Raw genomic sequence first — 16,470 nt, 5'->3', positions numbered from 1 at the left:
ATTCCAAATCTATTCTGTACCCATTGGGTGTAAACTGGTCGTGGGCAGTAATGCAAACCAGGCGATTTCACATCGGCTGCCCGTTTTATAATCCGTCCGATTTTCTTTTCCGCTGCGCTCAGGAAAACCAGATCTGCACGTGGCCTAAGCAGTGGTCTGTTAAAAGGGGCCCCTGGAGGTTGCCACCCAAAAAGTATATTTTTTTAATAAACTTAAGTGAATGTGGATTTTGGAGGAGACTCGGGCCTACCTGTTCTGGTGCAGCAATTGTTCAAAATCTATGGCCTAGAAATTGGTTCAGATGGGCCCGAGGCATACCCGATATTGGGCCTCTGGCCTCATTTAGTGAGCTTGGATTTGAAGTTCAGGCTGCTGCATCGCTGGCGATGGCCCTCAGGTACGTCCTGGGGTGGGGGAGGTGAGGGGCGGGGGGAATGGGGAGGCATCACGTGGGAGTCAGTAACAGTCTTTAGGACTGTTGTGGAGTCATGAGGATTGCTCCTGTATCTCCCGGTTCCTGACCATACCTTTCTGGTGGTAGACAGCACCGGGAACCTTTAAGATCGCCCTGAACCCAGCTGGCCCTGTGCCAGAAGCTTTCAGGGCAGACCAATTTCAGGAAGAGGGTCCTGAGACAAGCCCTTATTTGCATATGCAAAGGGCTAAATGCCTGTTTTGGGTGCAAGCCCTGGATGCCTCCCTTCCTGCCGCCACAAATATGGTAGACAGTCCAATTCCAGCACGCAATGTCCGTGCGCATGCCATATCACACACTTAGACGCCAATTTTACGTCTGTGAAATGGGCACGACAGCAACCAAAATCTAGGCCGCAGTTGGCCCGAGGACTCAAGCCGGAATTCCTAGTCCTGCTTATGCCAGTCCAGCCTGGATCTGTGGCACCAAACATTTGGCATCTTTGCCAACCCCTTACTTCAACCTGCTAAACTACATTCTTAAGCACCACATACAAAGAGCACTCTTGCCCAACCTACTTCTTCAAGTACATCATTGTAATGAGAGACTTGAAAGAACGTCCATTTTTTGGCATTTTTCACAATCCCCAGACATTCCAAAGCACTTTACTTTTTGAAGTATAGTCACTGTTGTAATATAGGAAATGCCAGCAATTTTGAGCACAGCAAGGTCCCACAACAGCAATGTGATAATGACTTGATAGTCTGTTTTGATGATGTTGTTTGAGGGAACAACATTGGCCAGTACACCAAGTAATACGCCGCTGCTCTTCTTTGAAATAGTGCCAAGGGATCTTTTATGTCAGCCTGCGAGGGCAGACAGGGCCTCGGTTTTATGTTTCATCCGAAAGACAGTGCAGTACTCCATCAATACTACACTGGAATGTCACCCTAGATTTTGTGCTCATGTCGCTGGAGTTGGACTTGAACCCCCAATCTTCTGACTCAGAGGCGAGAATGCTACCCACTGAGCCATGGCTGATTTGTGAGCTTATTTTGAGATGGTGTCCTATATATCCACACCACAAACAAACACTATACAAGTATCACAAATGCAGTGTCTGGTGTTTTTCTAGGTAGAGGTTGTGACGACGATAATGGATGGAAGTGCAGTGGCTATTGTTTCCGCTTCAGTTACATCGGTAATTTTTGGTAAATGCACCTCAAAGTAAGCATTTTCAGAAAGGAAGAGAATTTGTTTTTAATGATTCATGAGGTTAGAAACGTTGTTTGGTTATATGTAAACCACAGTAACATTGTGTTCAACACAAGATGAGATAAGAACATTGTGGTTAGCTGGAATTAGTTTATTTCTCACCTTATCAATACAAAGTATCTAATCAAAGAACCCACCCACTGTATCTCTGCACAGAGATTTGTGAATTCTGAGCTCCTTTTAAGGGTGCTTAAGGTGTTCACACACAGCGCCCAGTGGCTGATTTCAGATGCTAGTGTTCCTGGAGATCAGTGAGGAGATTTCTTTTGTTTGTCCTCTCAACCAAGGGCAGGTGAGCAAAGAAAAAAATATATATTTTGTTATAAATGGTCCAACCTTGTGGCAGCGAAGGCTAATGTCAGCAATAGCCTTCCACTGGAAGTATTCCCTCATAGTTCTGGGCCCTAAATCAGGGGGTATGATTAAGAAGTTTGCAAATGATACAAAAATTGGCCATGTGGTTGACAGTGAAGATGAAAGCTGTAGACTGCAGGAAGATATCAATGGATTGGTCAGGTGGCAAATGGAATTCAATCTGGAGAAGTGTGAGGTAATGCATTTGGGGACAACTAACAAGGCAAGGGAATACACATTAAATGGTAGGACACTGAGAAGCGTAGAAGAACAAAGGGACCTTGGAGTGCATGTCCACAGATCCCTGAAGGTAGCAGGCCAGGTAGATAAGGTGGTTAAGAAGGCACATGGAATACTTGCCTTTATTAGCCAAGGCATAGAATACAAGAGCAGAGAGGTTATGCTAGAACTGTATAAAACACTAGTTAGGCCACAGCTAGAGTACTGCGTGCAGTTGTGGTCACCACATTACAGGAAAGATGTGATTGCACTAGAGAGGGTACAGAGGAGATTTACGAGGATATTGCCTGGACTGGAGAATTTTAGCTATGAGGAAAGATTGGGCAGGCTGGGTTTGTTTTCTGTGAAACAGAGGAGGCTGAGAGGAGACCTTATTGAGAGGCAGGGATAGAGTGGCTAGGAAGAACCTATTTCACCGAGCAGAGGGGTTAATAACCAGGGGGCATAGATTAAAAGTGATTGGTAGAAGGATTAGAGGGGAGTTGAGGAGAAATGTTTTCACCCAGAGAGTGATAGGGGTCTGGAACTCACTGCCTCAAAGAGTGGTAGAGACAGAAACACTCATTGCATTTAAAAAGTACAGGCACTTAGATACACACTTGAAGTGCCGTAACCTGCAAGGCTACGGACCAACATCTGGAAAGTGGGATTAGGCTGGAAGGCTCTTTTCCAGCTGGCACAGACACGATGGGCCGAATGGCCTCCTTCTGCTGTAAATTTCTATGGTCCTATGATTCAGAAAAAGTGCACAAAAACAAATCTTATAGTCCTTCACATCATATACACCACAATGATCCAGTTCCTTGGTTTGCCTATTGTCGTGGTTGATGTTCAAGCATACTGCCCATCGGAGTCTAGATGGTAATTACTGCCCCAAAATGGAATTCTTCTCTCTGCCTTTCTTTATTCCACACAGCCCAATATTCAGGATAACAAGATTATTCAACGTGTTGTTTCTGAGTTGCTATCTCTATCAGTGAGGTGGATTATCCAAATTAATCGTTATCGTTAACATAAAATGACCATATTTTCAAGGCCCAATCCAGGGACAGAGAGTTGGAGCTCAGTAAAGTAGCCAGGGCAGAAAATGTAGCGGGGCAAAATTTTTTAGCAGCCTATATTTCAACAGTTGCACATATACACTACACATTCAAAACAAGTATGCAAGCAATTACCACGGATGTGACGTCAACCTAATGAAGAGCACCCATACAACTGACCTCCCCCCTCCCCCAGTGTCTGAGGTCACACCTGACCCCTCCCCCACAGTGACTCAGGTCACACCTGACCCCTCCCCCACAGTGTCTGAGGTCACACCTGACCCACGGCCCCCCCCAGTGACTGAGGCATCACCTGACCTATGCCCCACCCTATGACTGAGGCATCACCGGACCCCTCCCCCAGTGACTGAGGTCACACCTGACCCACGCCCCCCCCAGTGACTGAGGCATCACCTGACCCATGCTCCCCCCCCCCGCCCCCCCCAGTGACCGAGGTCACACATGACCTGCAATATTTTGTATGTAGGATTGCCCCCCCCCCCACCTTTCCCAGTGACTGTGACACCCCCCCCCCCCACAGCCTCTCCTGCACCCCCTCGGGTTGACGTGCTCTCAGGCACTTTGAGCGCCGACAATCCAACAGCACGAGCCCGGCCAGAAACAACAACCGGCACATGTGCCGAAAGACCGCCCACTCACTCTGGCCATTCTACAAGTTACGGTTTAATTTAGCCGTAGAGCCATAAACCTACAGCTTCGTGGGTGGGGGGTGCGGGTACACTCAATGCCCAGGGTACACTTCGGGGACGAGTTTTGTGAATCAGTGACTCTTCCGGGGACACAGTACCTCATCTGGGGACTGTCCTGGTAAAACAGGTTGTATCGTCACGCTATGTTAACAGTATCTCCCATCCCAGTTGCATATCCAAATCGGACATTCCTGGTAATGCGTGTGCTGTCTGTGATGTCTACCTTCTCCCAGTTAATGAGTACCATCCTCATCTCTGCCTTTTCTCAGTTGTGAGTAACTCCTGTCTCACAACAATCCCCCTCAAATAGCATTCAGATGCCTTTCGATTTTCCGCTTGCCAATCAGAATCTGAAAAAGTGAATGCAAGGCTCTGGCCCATCGGTCAGCCATTTTGAGTTCCCCCACCCACCTGGAAAAACCTGAAATATCTAGGAAATTTCATTGATTGCGCTTTCCCAGACAACGTGGATGAGGATCCCGGTTGAGCCTAGACTATCCATTCCAGCGGAAACCCCTCACGAGTATCCAAAAAAGCTTACTGGAAATGTGCAGGCCTTATTAATAGCAGGGGCCTGGTCCTGAAAATGTGGAGACGACCGAGGGGTAGACCGACACACCACTCATCAATGATTCACACCTCAGCCAGTCCAAGGAGAATGTAACTGGACGTGGTTTCACTTGGAAATAAACAGAAGGGAGCTCTATTCACGGAACTAAATCGAAGAGTAAATAGGACAGCAATTCAGAGTTTGCAATTGCATCGTACGCAAACAGTGTCAAATCTCTCGTGTTTGAAATTCTGTGCTGTAAATATTTAAACAATTCAACACTCGGAGGTAAGTATTATGAAATGTCCCTCGTTTATTCAAATAAGGAATCAGGATGTGTGTGTAAGCACAAAGTCAAAGGTTAGGGATTTGATTTCTGAGTTCAGTACCGGTTTGCCTTTGAGCCTTTGCATAAAAAAAACACAACCTTTCTCCTCTAATTTCCTACAACATTTGGAATTTAAAAAAAATAGAAGACTGCAGGACTGTTTCCAAATGGTTTGCCGCCAGCACTTAATCAAAGCTTGGGCTTCAAGAAAAAGGGTGTCCAACTCTTGGTCCAATACTAGGCCAGGAGCCCGCATTTCCCAGTCAGTCACTGAGCAATGGTTCATTGATCTGGTGGGAGGATTCTCGCTTAGGGAATTACACAAAGTGAATGGATAGAGGTCCCAGGTTCAAATCCTGCATGAGTGCCTTAATTTTAGGGGGCATGATTAAGAAGTTTGCCGATGATACAAAAATTGGCTCTGTGGTTGATAGTGAGCAAGTAAGCTGGGGAGGGCTAACACACAATAAATGGTAGGATACTGAGAAATATAGAGGAACAGATGCCTGATGGTAGCAGGACTGGAAGATAAGTTGGTTAAGAAGGTATACGGGATAATTTCCTTTATTAGCGGAGGCATAGAAGAGCAGGGAGGTTACGCTAGAACTGCATAAAACACTAGTTAGGCCACAGCTAGAGTACTGCATGCATTTCTGGTCACCACATTATAGGAACGATGTGATTACACTAGAGAAGGTACAGAGGAGATTTACAAGGATGTTGCCAGGACTGGAGAATTTTAGCTGTGAGGAAAGATTGGATAGGCTGGGTCTGTTTTCTTTGGAACAGAGGAGGCTGAGGGGAGACTTGATTGCGGTGTATAAAATTATGAGGGGCCTGGATAGAGTGGATAGGAAGGCCCTATTTCTCCTTGCAGAGAGGTCAATAACCAGGGGGCATAGATTTAAAATAATTGATAGAAGGTTTAGAGGGGATATGAGGAGAACTTTCTTTCACCCAGAGGGTTGTGGGGGTTTAGAACTCACTCCCTGAAAGGGTGGTAGAGGCAGAAACCCTCACCACATTTAAAAAGTACTTGGATGTGCACTTGAAGTGCCGTAACCTACAGGGCTACGGACCAAGAGCTGGAAAGTGGGATTAGGCTGGATAGCTCTTTGTTGGTCGGCTCGGACACAATGGGCCGAATGGCCTCCTTCCATGCTGTAAATTTCTATGATTCTCTGATTTGCACAGGACTTCCTGCTCCCTTTCCAGCGGGTGATCGATTCAATTACTCACCTCACAAAATGTTAATTCTTTCAACAAAAATAACCTTCAGCTACCCTCTGGAACTGCCCAGAGGCAGAGAGCCCTGAACCCCGAGCCCTGCCCCATAGGGTTCCCAACCCTCCAGGATTGCCCTGGAGTCTCCAGGAATTAAAGACCAATTTCCAGGACAATGATGCAAACAACCCAGGAAAAAAATCACATGGGCCATAAAAAAAATTGTGTTTTAAAAATATTTTCTTTGAACACTTGTCTATTAGTTATAAAAATATTGGGCTTGGGAGGGAAAATCAAGAATCATTCAATTGGGTAATGAAGAGTGTATTCACTTTCCGATTGGCCGTGGGAAGGCAGTGTCCCGCAAGTATGGACACGTTGGGAGACCGATGGTAGAGGTGTGGAGGCAGGGAGCTTGGTGGTAGAAGGATGTCACCTCCAGGAATATGTCCAACTAGAGTTGGCAACCCAACCACGCACACCATCCCCCACCCCCACCCCACCGGCGCCCCCACCCTGCTCAATCGGGCAGGAGACAGGACACCTGCCAGAAAGCCATCTAAGCAGTGGCCAGCCCAGGTGGAGGGTGGGATATATTGAGGAGCAGACTTCCTGCTCACACAAGACAAGCAGGGAGCCGACCGCACTTGGAAGGCAATGACCCAACTCCTAAATCTTGTAGCTGCTTGTGGTTAAGTAACCTACACTGTGCAGATTAACCACACACCATGATATTTGACAAGCATACTGCTTGTAAAATGTAGAAAAGAACATTCCTGCTGACACAAAGCAAGATATATGATGGGTTTCATGACAAAAAAGTCAAGATGCAGTGATCTATTCAAAACCTTGGCAAGACCACAGTTGGAGTAGTGTGTGCCATTTAGGGAACCACACGATAGGAAGGATATTGAGGCAATAGAGGGGGTACAATACAGATTCATTAACGTTGCCTGGTATGAGGATATACAAATATGAAGAAGATTTAAAAAGTTGTTCGAACAGAAGAGATTACGGGGTAGTTAAATAGATATGTTTACAACTATAAAGGGATGGAACAGAGCAGATAGAAACAGACTGTTTCCAGTGGATTTGGGATCCACAACAAGGGGACCTGGATACATGAGCAAATGCAAGAGATTTCAGACAGAGAGCTGGAGAAACTTGTTTTTTTTATACACAGAGTGGTGAGGCTGTGTGTAGATTTCACCAAGGAGCTAGTGAATGAAACAGGCTATGTCAACAGAATAGATTAAATAGGTGACTCAAGCAAAGGGGAATAGAGAGATGTGGGGCCAGGGCAGCGACATGGGATTAGGATGCTGCTCATATGGAGAATGTACATCTGCACGGACAGGCGGAGCTGAATATCCTGTTTCTTTGTGGTAATTTCTATGTAATTTATCTCGGGTGTTTTTGATTGGCTGGTGGAGGATTCGGAGAGCTACCGGCGATAAATACACTTGACCCGCTTGGCCCAGTCCCATGGTTTGTGTTTGCCTGGCCGCTGTGTTGGGCATTAGATAAGCATCCTCGCAATAGGCCGCATGTACTACCTGGACAGGATTGTTGGTGTCCATTGATTGCCAACAGCAGGAGAACTTTTGCTTAATGCAGTCTCCGAATACATATAATGGACTGGGTGATTTTCCATAATGTTCCTGCCCACTTCAACTGAGTAAATGCGTTCTCTATCTATACCCATAGAACTCGTGCAGCCCACACAGAACTGTATCAGAATGTCAGTATCACTGGTGTAAGGTGTTAAATCCAGGTGAAGGAAGAAGGCCCAATGTGCAACACAGCAGCATTGGCTGAACCTATTCGGTAACGGGGCGGAAAGGAGTTACCGCTCAGTCGGGGCGGAGTGACTGACATTCAGGTTATTGTCCTCATCCCTTTTTCTGGTGGACAAGGTTACCGCCCCGCCCGTGTTCCCAGGCTCCGCCGCGGCCGCCATTTTATTTTAATTGTCAGCCGACTCTGAAGTCGGCCCGACAATGGCGGCCACGGGTTCAGCCGGGCTGCCAACAGGCAGTCCAGCACCCCATCTTGGGTACCGGGCCACTGGCCCAGCAGAAGCCCTCCCAGGTGGCCCAGTGAGCACCACTAAAGTGGCTTCAGAGCTCGCAGCGGCCCTCCCCTTTAACTGAAGGGGAGAGACATTACTACGCGTCAGTACGTGTGCTCATGACATCACCCGCCATCCACCCTGCTCCCGACCCACTTCCGCCCACCGCGCAAAACATCGCCCCAACACTTTCAAATTGAAAAAAAAGAGGGCAAAATCGCACTAATCACTGACTCCATTAATTGGGGCAGTAAATCAACAATTAAATCGGTAAGTGTGCCCCTTATGGAGCTATTGGCAACTTCAGCATCGAAGTGTCCAGTACTGATGAAATTCATTAACCTGAAGGTTTCTCTCTCCACAGATACTGCCTGACCAGCTGAGCATTTTCTACTTCTTTATTTCAGATTTGCAGCCTCCCCAGAATTTTGCTGTTGGATTAGCCACCTTTCCAGCGGAATTCCCCAGCAGAGGCAGCGAATGCCCTTCCTGTACAATAATGATCCTGCAGTCAGAAATACAGCTGGGATCAGTGAGATAGCTCCCTGCTGAGCAAAGCTCCTGTCTGCCAGGAGATGCCTCCCAATCAAAGGGTGGCATCGTTCCTAGGGTGCCCTTTGGTGCCATGCTTAACTGACAATTCTTCCTGTGTGAGTGTAAATGTTAGCAGGCTATTCAACTGTGGAGTCCATCATTGCAAATCCCAATCCTACCCTTACCCAATGTACGTACATACACAGTCTCGGCTGGAATTAGAGGCAACAGACAACTATAAGCCAAAGTGTAACGGGGTTACTGGACTGCAAATAGGTAACAAACAATGGTAATGACCTGATTCTGCCTTTGTTGTCTCCTTAAAAGCTTGGTAAGTAATTAAAGATGGTGTGTACTCATCACATAATGCTGCATGTTATAAAGGAAGGCAGCTGCACACTCTCAGAGCTCCCCGAGGTTTCACACAGACGCAGTGTGTACGGTTTGCAGAGATTTGGCCTCGTGCAGGAGAATGGTCAAACCATTAAAGGGAAAGGAAAGTCAAGGGGAGGATTGTCCCTCTTTATTTAGAATGAGGTAATTTTACAAGTTTACACTCCCGGTGGTAACCCTATCCTCTGGAAATGTGTGTGGAACAGTTGGAAATGTGTCGCCGACACGTTAGTGTCTGGAAAACTCGCAGCAATGGGTTCCCTTCCTTAAAGGACATTAGTGACAAAATTGGGTATTTTACGACAATCTGACAGCTTCATGGTCACTTTTACTGACATTAGCTTTTTATTTCCAGATTTTAAAAAGTAAATTCAAATTCTCAAACTGCCATGGTAGGAGTTGAACCTCTAGATTACTAGTCCCGGCCTCTCGATTATTAGTCAGGAACATAACTACTACGCTACCATACGAGTAGTGTTAGAAAAAATGCTGGCTAAATATTGTTGAAATTTATGTTCTTTGCTTCATAATCATCTTTCTGTTGAGTCATTCACAAACAGAAGAACTTCAGATCTGTCAGTTACTGAAACAGCCTCCTTTGACCTACACAGTGAGGGGCAGGTTTTCCTCAGTGCCCTGGGATGTAAAGGATCGCCTGGATGGAGGGCACAGTTGGGGACCCTTGGGCATGGACCCTCAACAGATGTTGACAGATTCTTCTCCCGTTTAAAGAAAGCGACAAAAATGAGGTAGGCTCCATTATGACAGCCCCCTCTCCACCCACTTTTCTTTCATAGGCTGTATGCCAGCAATTCTCCACAACCAAGGGCCAGTGGAGAAACATTTTGCTCCCAAGTGTCCAGCTAGGGCAGGCCAATTGCTGAGAACGACAGTTCTTGGTAGCAACTGGCCCCTATAGCCAGAGAACAGCGTCACCCGAAGCAGGTGTCAGTGCTCAGCATGAAATGTAAATTAAAGGCAGGAAATGGAGGGCACAACTTGTGCGCAGGAAACCACAAGTTATGCTGTTTATTGCACAAGATAGGTCGTCAATAAAGCCACAAATAATTTTTGCATAGAATCTACAACAGATTCTATTCGGCCCAACTGGTTCATGCGGGTGTTTATATGCTACACGAGTCTGCTCCCAGTCTATTTAACTTTTCCCAACCTGGCCTGGTATCCTATTCCCAGCTCCCTCATGTGTGCATCAAGACTCCCCTTAAATGTGTCAATGCTGTTGGCTTCAACAGCTTCACATTCCCATCACTGTGTGGAAAGAAATTCCTCCTAAATTCTTTATTTAATTGCTTAATGACTATCGTATCGTTTTGCTCCCCTTGTTCTGAACTCATCCACAAGTGAGGAACATCCACCCTATCGAATCACTTCATAACTTGAAAGACCTCTATTGGACATTCTCACGGTCTTCTCTTTTCCTGCTCAACCGTTCCCGATATCCTTCGATTATGGCAGCATTCTTGCAAATCTTTTCTGCACATTCTCCAGTGCTTCAATGTCGGAGACCAGAACCTCACACCAGTGTGCTCCAACAGAGGTTATGTATATATATATATATATATTATATATAACATTACCTCCCTGATTTGGTTTGCCATCTTTATGGTTTTATCAACTTGTGTTGCTACTTTTAGCGATTTATGTATCTGTATTCCCAGATCTCTTTGCCCCTCTACCTCATTTAGTTTCTTACTTTGCGGGGAAAAAGTGGCCTCCTACCAAATCATCAACACTGAATTTAATTTGCCATTTTATCCATCCATTCTGTTTATGACTTCCTGTATTTTGGTGCAATCAAATCTCAGCCTCAACAGCTTTTTTTTGGCCGGGGGCGCGATGGGGAGAAGAAGTGTGTTCCAGATTTCCACCGCCCTTCGAGTCAAGAAGTGCTTCCTGACATCATCCCTGGCTCTAATTTTAAGGTTATGCTCCTTATTCTGGACTTGCCCACCAGAAGAAATAGTTTCTCTCTATCTACCCAATCAACTCCTGTAATCATCTTAAACACCTCAAATAGATCATTCCTTAATCTCTACACTCAGGGGAATATAGTTCTCGTTGATACAACCTGTCCTCTCTTAGCCCTGGTATCATTCTGGTGAATCTGCACTGCTCCCCTCCAAAGACAATATATCCTTCCTGCAGTGCGGTGCCCAGAGCTGAACGCAGTTCTCTAAATGGGGTCTAACTAGAATTTTATATAACTGGAACATAGGGCTGGATTTTGCGGGGAGTCAGCAGGCGTGGTTGGTGGCGGGTCGGATGGGAAAGTGTTTTTTCACTCCAGCGGGTTGGGACCCCACTGTGAACCCGCTACCACGTGCCGTTCCCCGATGGGCCCCAGCTATTTACAATATACATTAATGATTTAGACGAAGGAATTGAGTGTAATATCTCCAAGTTTGCAGATGACACTAAGTTGGGTGGCGGTGTGAGCTGTGAGGAGGATGCTAAGAGGCTGCAGGGTTACTTGGACAGGTTAGGTGAATGGGCAAATGCATGGCAGATGCGGTATAAGGTGGATAAGTGCAAGGTTATCCACTTTGGTGGCAAAAATAGGAAGGCAGAATATTATCTGAATGGTGACAGATTAGGAAAAGGGGAGGTACAACGAGACCTGGGTGTCATGGTACATCAGTCATTGAAAGTTGGCATGCAGGTACAGCAGGCAGTGTAGAAGGCAAATGGCATGTTGGCCTTCATAGCGAGAGGATTTGAGTATAGGAGCAGGGAGGTCATACTGCAATTGTACAGGGCCTTGGTGAGGCCACACCTTGAATATTGTGTACAGTTTTGGTCTCCCAATCTGAGGAAGGATATTTCTTGCTGTTGAGGGAGTGCAGCGAAGGTTCACCAGACTGATTCCCGGGATGGCAGGACTGACATATGAAGAAAGATTGGATCGACTAGGCTTATATTCACTGGAATTTAGAAGAATGAGAGGGGATCTCATAGAAACATATAAAATTCTGACAGGATTAGACAGGTTAGATGCAGAAAGAATATTCCCAATGTTGGAGAAGTCCAGAACCAGGGGTCACAGTGTAAGGATAAGGGGTAAGCTATTTAGGAACGAGATGAGGAGAATTGTGAACCTGTGGAATTCTCTGCCACAGAAAGTTGTTGAGGCCAGTTTGTTAGATATATTCAAAAGGGAGTTAAATGTGGCCCTTACAGCTAAAGAAATCAAGGGGTATGGAGAGAAAGCAGGAATGGGGTACTAAAGTTGCATGATCATCCACGATCATATTGAATGGTGGTGCAGGCTCAAACGGCCGAATGGCCTACTCCTGCACCTACTTTCAGTGTTTCTATGATTCTATGATGTCAGGTCTGTCAGTGCTGAGCAGACCCAACACAGCAGCCGGTTCACAGCGGGGACCCAATTCAGGTAATTAGTGGCTTGTTTAGAGCCACTTAAGAATGAATTTCAGCTCACCTTCTGCATTAACAGCTCGCCCATGAGGTCCATGCTGGTCGTGGACCACGCCTGTGCAGCTGAGGCGGGAGTTCAGTGGCCATTGAATCAGCTGTTGAGTTGACAGCTTAAAATGTACAGTAAAAGCTCCCACCTTAGAGATACCTTCCATCAGCCACAAGCTGTTCCTCGCTGCATTTCCTCAACAGAGTCAGCATGCTGCGAGTCTTCACATAAGTCTCCATCCAGTCTGACCTCATTACCTCTCTCACCATTGACAGATCGCTTCTGTCATCTCTACTTTACCTACCATCTATTCCATCAGCACGGGTATCTTTTATACCCGCTCACCTTGGTCCTCAGAACCCCACCATGATCAGCCCATACACCAGCAGCACCAACACCACCAATCTTCTCCGCAATCTCCTGATGCTGCACTGGACACAGGGAATCAGCACCCGACCACATTGCTGCCCAGGACGTCAGCGATGACCTCACCATGGCCAGATTTACTTCACTTCACGCTGCATGCCTTGGCTGCCACATGATGTGCCAGGTTGGCACACCCCACACCAATTAAGCATCCCTACAATGCCCAAGCCATTCCTTTCACATTGATCACCATTGCGGGGGGGTTCCGTTGTGTCTCACCATTCACCGCAACTCACTCAGCCATTTCCAAAGGTGTACACAAATAGAAACATAGAAATATAGAAACATAGAAAATAGGTGCAGGAGTAGGCCATTCGGCCCTTTGAGCCTGCACCGCCATTCAATGAGTTCATGGCCGAACATGCAACTTCAGTATCCCATTCCTGCTTTCTTGCCATACCCCTTGATTCCCCTAGTAGTAAGGACTACATCTAACTCCTTTTGAATATATTTAGTGAATTAGCCTCAACAACTTTCGGTGGTAGAGATTTCCACAGGTTCACCACTCTCTGGGTGAAGAAGTTTCTCCTCATCTCGGTTCTAAATGGCTTACACCTTATCCTTAGACTGTGACCCCTGGTTCTGGACTTCCCCAACATTGGGAACATTCTTCCTGCATCTAACCTGTCTAAACCCGTCAGAATTTTAAACGTTTCTATGAGATCCCCTCTCATTCTTCTGAACTGCAGTGAATACAAGCCCAGTTGACCCAGTCTTTCTTGATATGTCAGTCCCACCATCCCGGGAATCAGTCTGGTGAAACTTTGCTGCACTCCCTCAATAGCAAGAATGTCCTTCCTCAAGTTAGGAGACCAAAACTGTACACAATACTCCAGGTGTAGCCTCAACAAGGCCCTGTACAACTGCTGTCATGTATCTTAAATTATTATATAAAACCAGTATCCCAACATGCTATAGATGACTGTAATAAGATATGATCTGTAACCACCAGCATACCTTACCACCAGGGGTGCACTTGAAGAGACAGGTATATAAGCACAGGTCTCAGGCAAGTGCAGCATTCCAGAGCTGTGAAATAAAAGGTGCAGGTCCAGAGTGACCTTGACTTCACTACATGCCTTGTGTGAATCTGTACTGAGGGGACAGGACTTTACAGTGGTGACAGGTTACGGGATTACAGAATCCACAGAATGGCGAACAACGGATCAAATGAAAAGTATAATGCGGGAGACAATTGGGAGGACTTTATAGAATGGTTACAAAGCTTTGCTGGAGCCTAAGACTGGTTAGGCGACGATACGGCAGACAAGAGAAGAGCCCATCTCTTGACCAGCTGTGGCTCGAAAACATACACTTTAATGAAGGATCTGTTGGCACCTGAGAAACCAGCAAGCAAGTCATTTGAAGAATTGAGCACACTGGTAAGAGACCACCTGAAGCCAGCGAGCAGCCTACACATAGCCAGACACAGGTTCTACAACTACAGACGCTGTGTGGGCCAGAGCATACCCGACTTCGTGGTGGAACTTCGGAGGTTGGCTAGTTTATGTGAGTTCTCCGAAGAAATGAGGAGAGAAATGCTGAGAGACTTTTTCATTGAAGGTTTGGCCATGCAGGCATATTCCGAAAGCAAATAGAGACCAAGAACCTGACCTTAGAGGCAGCAGCACTGGTTGCACAGACATTTTTGGTAGGGGAAGAAGAAACGAGGTTGATTTACAATGCAGGTACGACAACTAACAAAATAATGGAACAAGGAGTTCATAGCATTAGAAAAGCTGCTACCCCCACACACAGACAAAACCGGCAGAACAGGCTTTCGACAGCAAGCAGTGGTAACAGAAGCCATCAAGGGCCACAGGAACGGCCGTTCACACCTCATCAACCCACAATGAGAGCAATCAATTACAAACTGAGAGAAGCTCAAGATAGATCAGCCAGACGCAGCTCATTCTTTGCAAGCAGTCTGTGCTGGAGGTGTGGGGGTGGGCACTCGTCAAGGGAATGTCGATTTCAGCAAGCTGTTTGCAGGAACTGTGAATATACAGGGCATTTGGCCTGCATGTGCAAAAAAACGGCAGCTCGGCTGGTATACGAATTGAATGGGTCGGAAAGTGGACCAGAAGACGGTGGGGACAGTACCCGGGACACTGATGTACAGCGGGTCAACACGATCAATGGCCGCTGCTCCTACGACAGGACGCCTCCTATAATGATGAGGGTCCTACTCAACGGGATATCTGTCAACATGGAGCTGGATACAGGAGCGAGTCAATCTCTCATGGGCGCTCAACAATTTGAACAACTGTGGCCGCATAAAAGAGATAGACCAAAACTCACAAGGGTCGACACCAAACTAAGGCCCTATATCAAAGAAATCGTACCAGTCCTCAGCAGCGCCATGCTCCCTGTCACACACAAAGGGACAGTGAACCAACTTCCCTTGTGGATTGTCCCCGGAGACCCCCCAGCACTGCTGGGGAGAAGCTGGCTGGCAAAACTAAACTGGAAATGGGATGATGTCTATGCCATGTCATTAGAGGAACGGACCTCCTGCTCAACAGTTATAAAGCGATTTCAACATCTCTTTCAGCCAGGTGTGGGCACTTTCAAAGGGGCCAAAGTCAAAATCTACATCACACAGGATGCTAGACTGGTCCATCACAAGGCCAGAGCTGTACCCTATGTGATGAGGGAAAAGATTGAACACGAACTAGACAGGCTTCTGCGGGAAGGTATTATATCACCTGTGGAATTTAGCGACTGGGCAAGTCCCTTCGTCCCAGTCATGAAGCCTGATGGATCCGTACGAATCTGTGGGGACTACAAATCTGCCATAAACAGAGTCTCCCTACAGGACCAGTACCCGCTGCCCAGAGCGGAGGACTTATTTGCCACATTGGCTGGAGGTAAACTTTTCTCAAAATTAGACCTCACATCTGCGTATATGACGCAAGAATTGACCGAAGAATCCAAGCTACTCACCACCATCAACACACATCGATGCCCATTCGGCATCAGGTCGGCAGCTGCCATATTCCAGCGCAACATGGAGAGTCTGCTCAAGTCCATCCCGGGGACGGTTGTATTTCAAGACGACATACTTATCACGGGCAGGGACACCGACTCTCATCTCCGTAATTTGGAGGAAGTACTAAAGCGGTTGGATCGGGTAGGCCTACGAGTCAAGAAACCCAAGTGCCTGTTTCTCGCACCCGAGGTTGAATTTTTGGGCAGAAGGATTGCCGCTGATGGAATCCGCCCAACAGAGTCCAAAACAGAAGCAATTCGCCTGGCACCCAGGCCCCTGGAATGTCTCATAACTGTGCGCCTTTCTCGGGCTACTCAATTACTTTGGGAACTTTATGCAGAACTTAAGCACGCTGCTGGAGCCTCTCCACGTGCTACTCAGGACGGGGTGCAATTGATTTTTGGGGGACACCCAGGAACATGCCTTCAATAAGGCACGCAACCTTCTGTGTTCCAACAGTGTTTTGACTTTCT

General features: G+C 46.8%; 1 protein-coding gene across 1 annotated transcript in view; it reads right to left on the bottom strand.

Annotated features, from left to right (window-relative positions):
* LOC139227783 (peptidyl-prolyl cis-trans isomerase FKBP5-like) overlaps nt 1-16,470 on the bottom strand; it is a 472,122-nt gene that overhangs the window by 432,493 nt on the left and 23,159 nt on the right. The gene's annotated exons all lie outside the window — the stretch shown is intronic.

The sequence above is a fragment of the Pristiophorus japonicus genome, chromosome 17 (assembly GCF_044704955.1).
Source record: "Pristiophorus japonicus isolate sPriJap1 chromosome 17, sPriJap1.hap1, whole genome shotgun sequence".
NCBI classification, from domain to species: Eukaryota; Metazoa; Chordata; class Chondrichthyes; family Pristiophoridae; genus Pristiophorus; species Pristiophorus japonicus.
The sequence above is the reverse complement of the archived record's forward strand: the minus strand, read 5'-3'. Positions and strand labels throughout refer to the sequence as shown.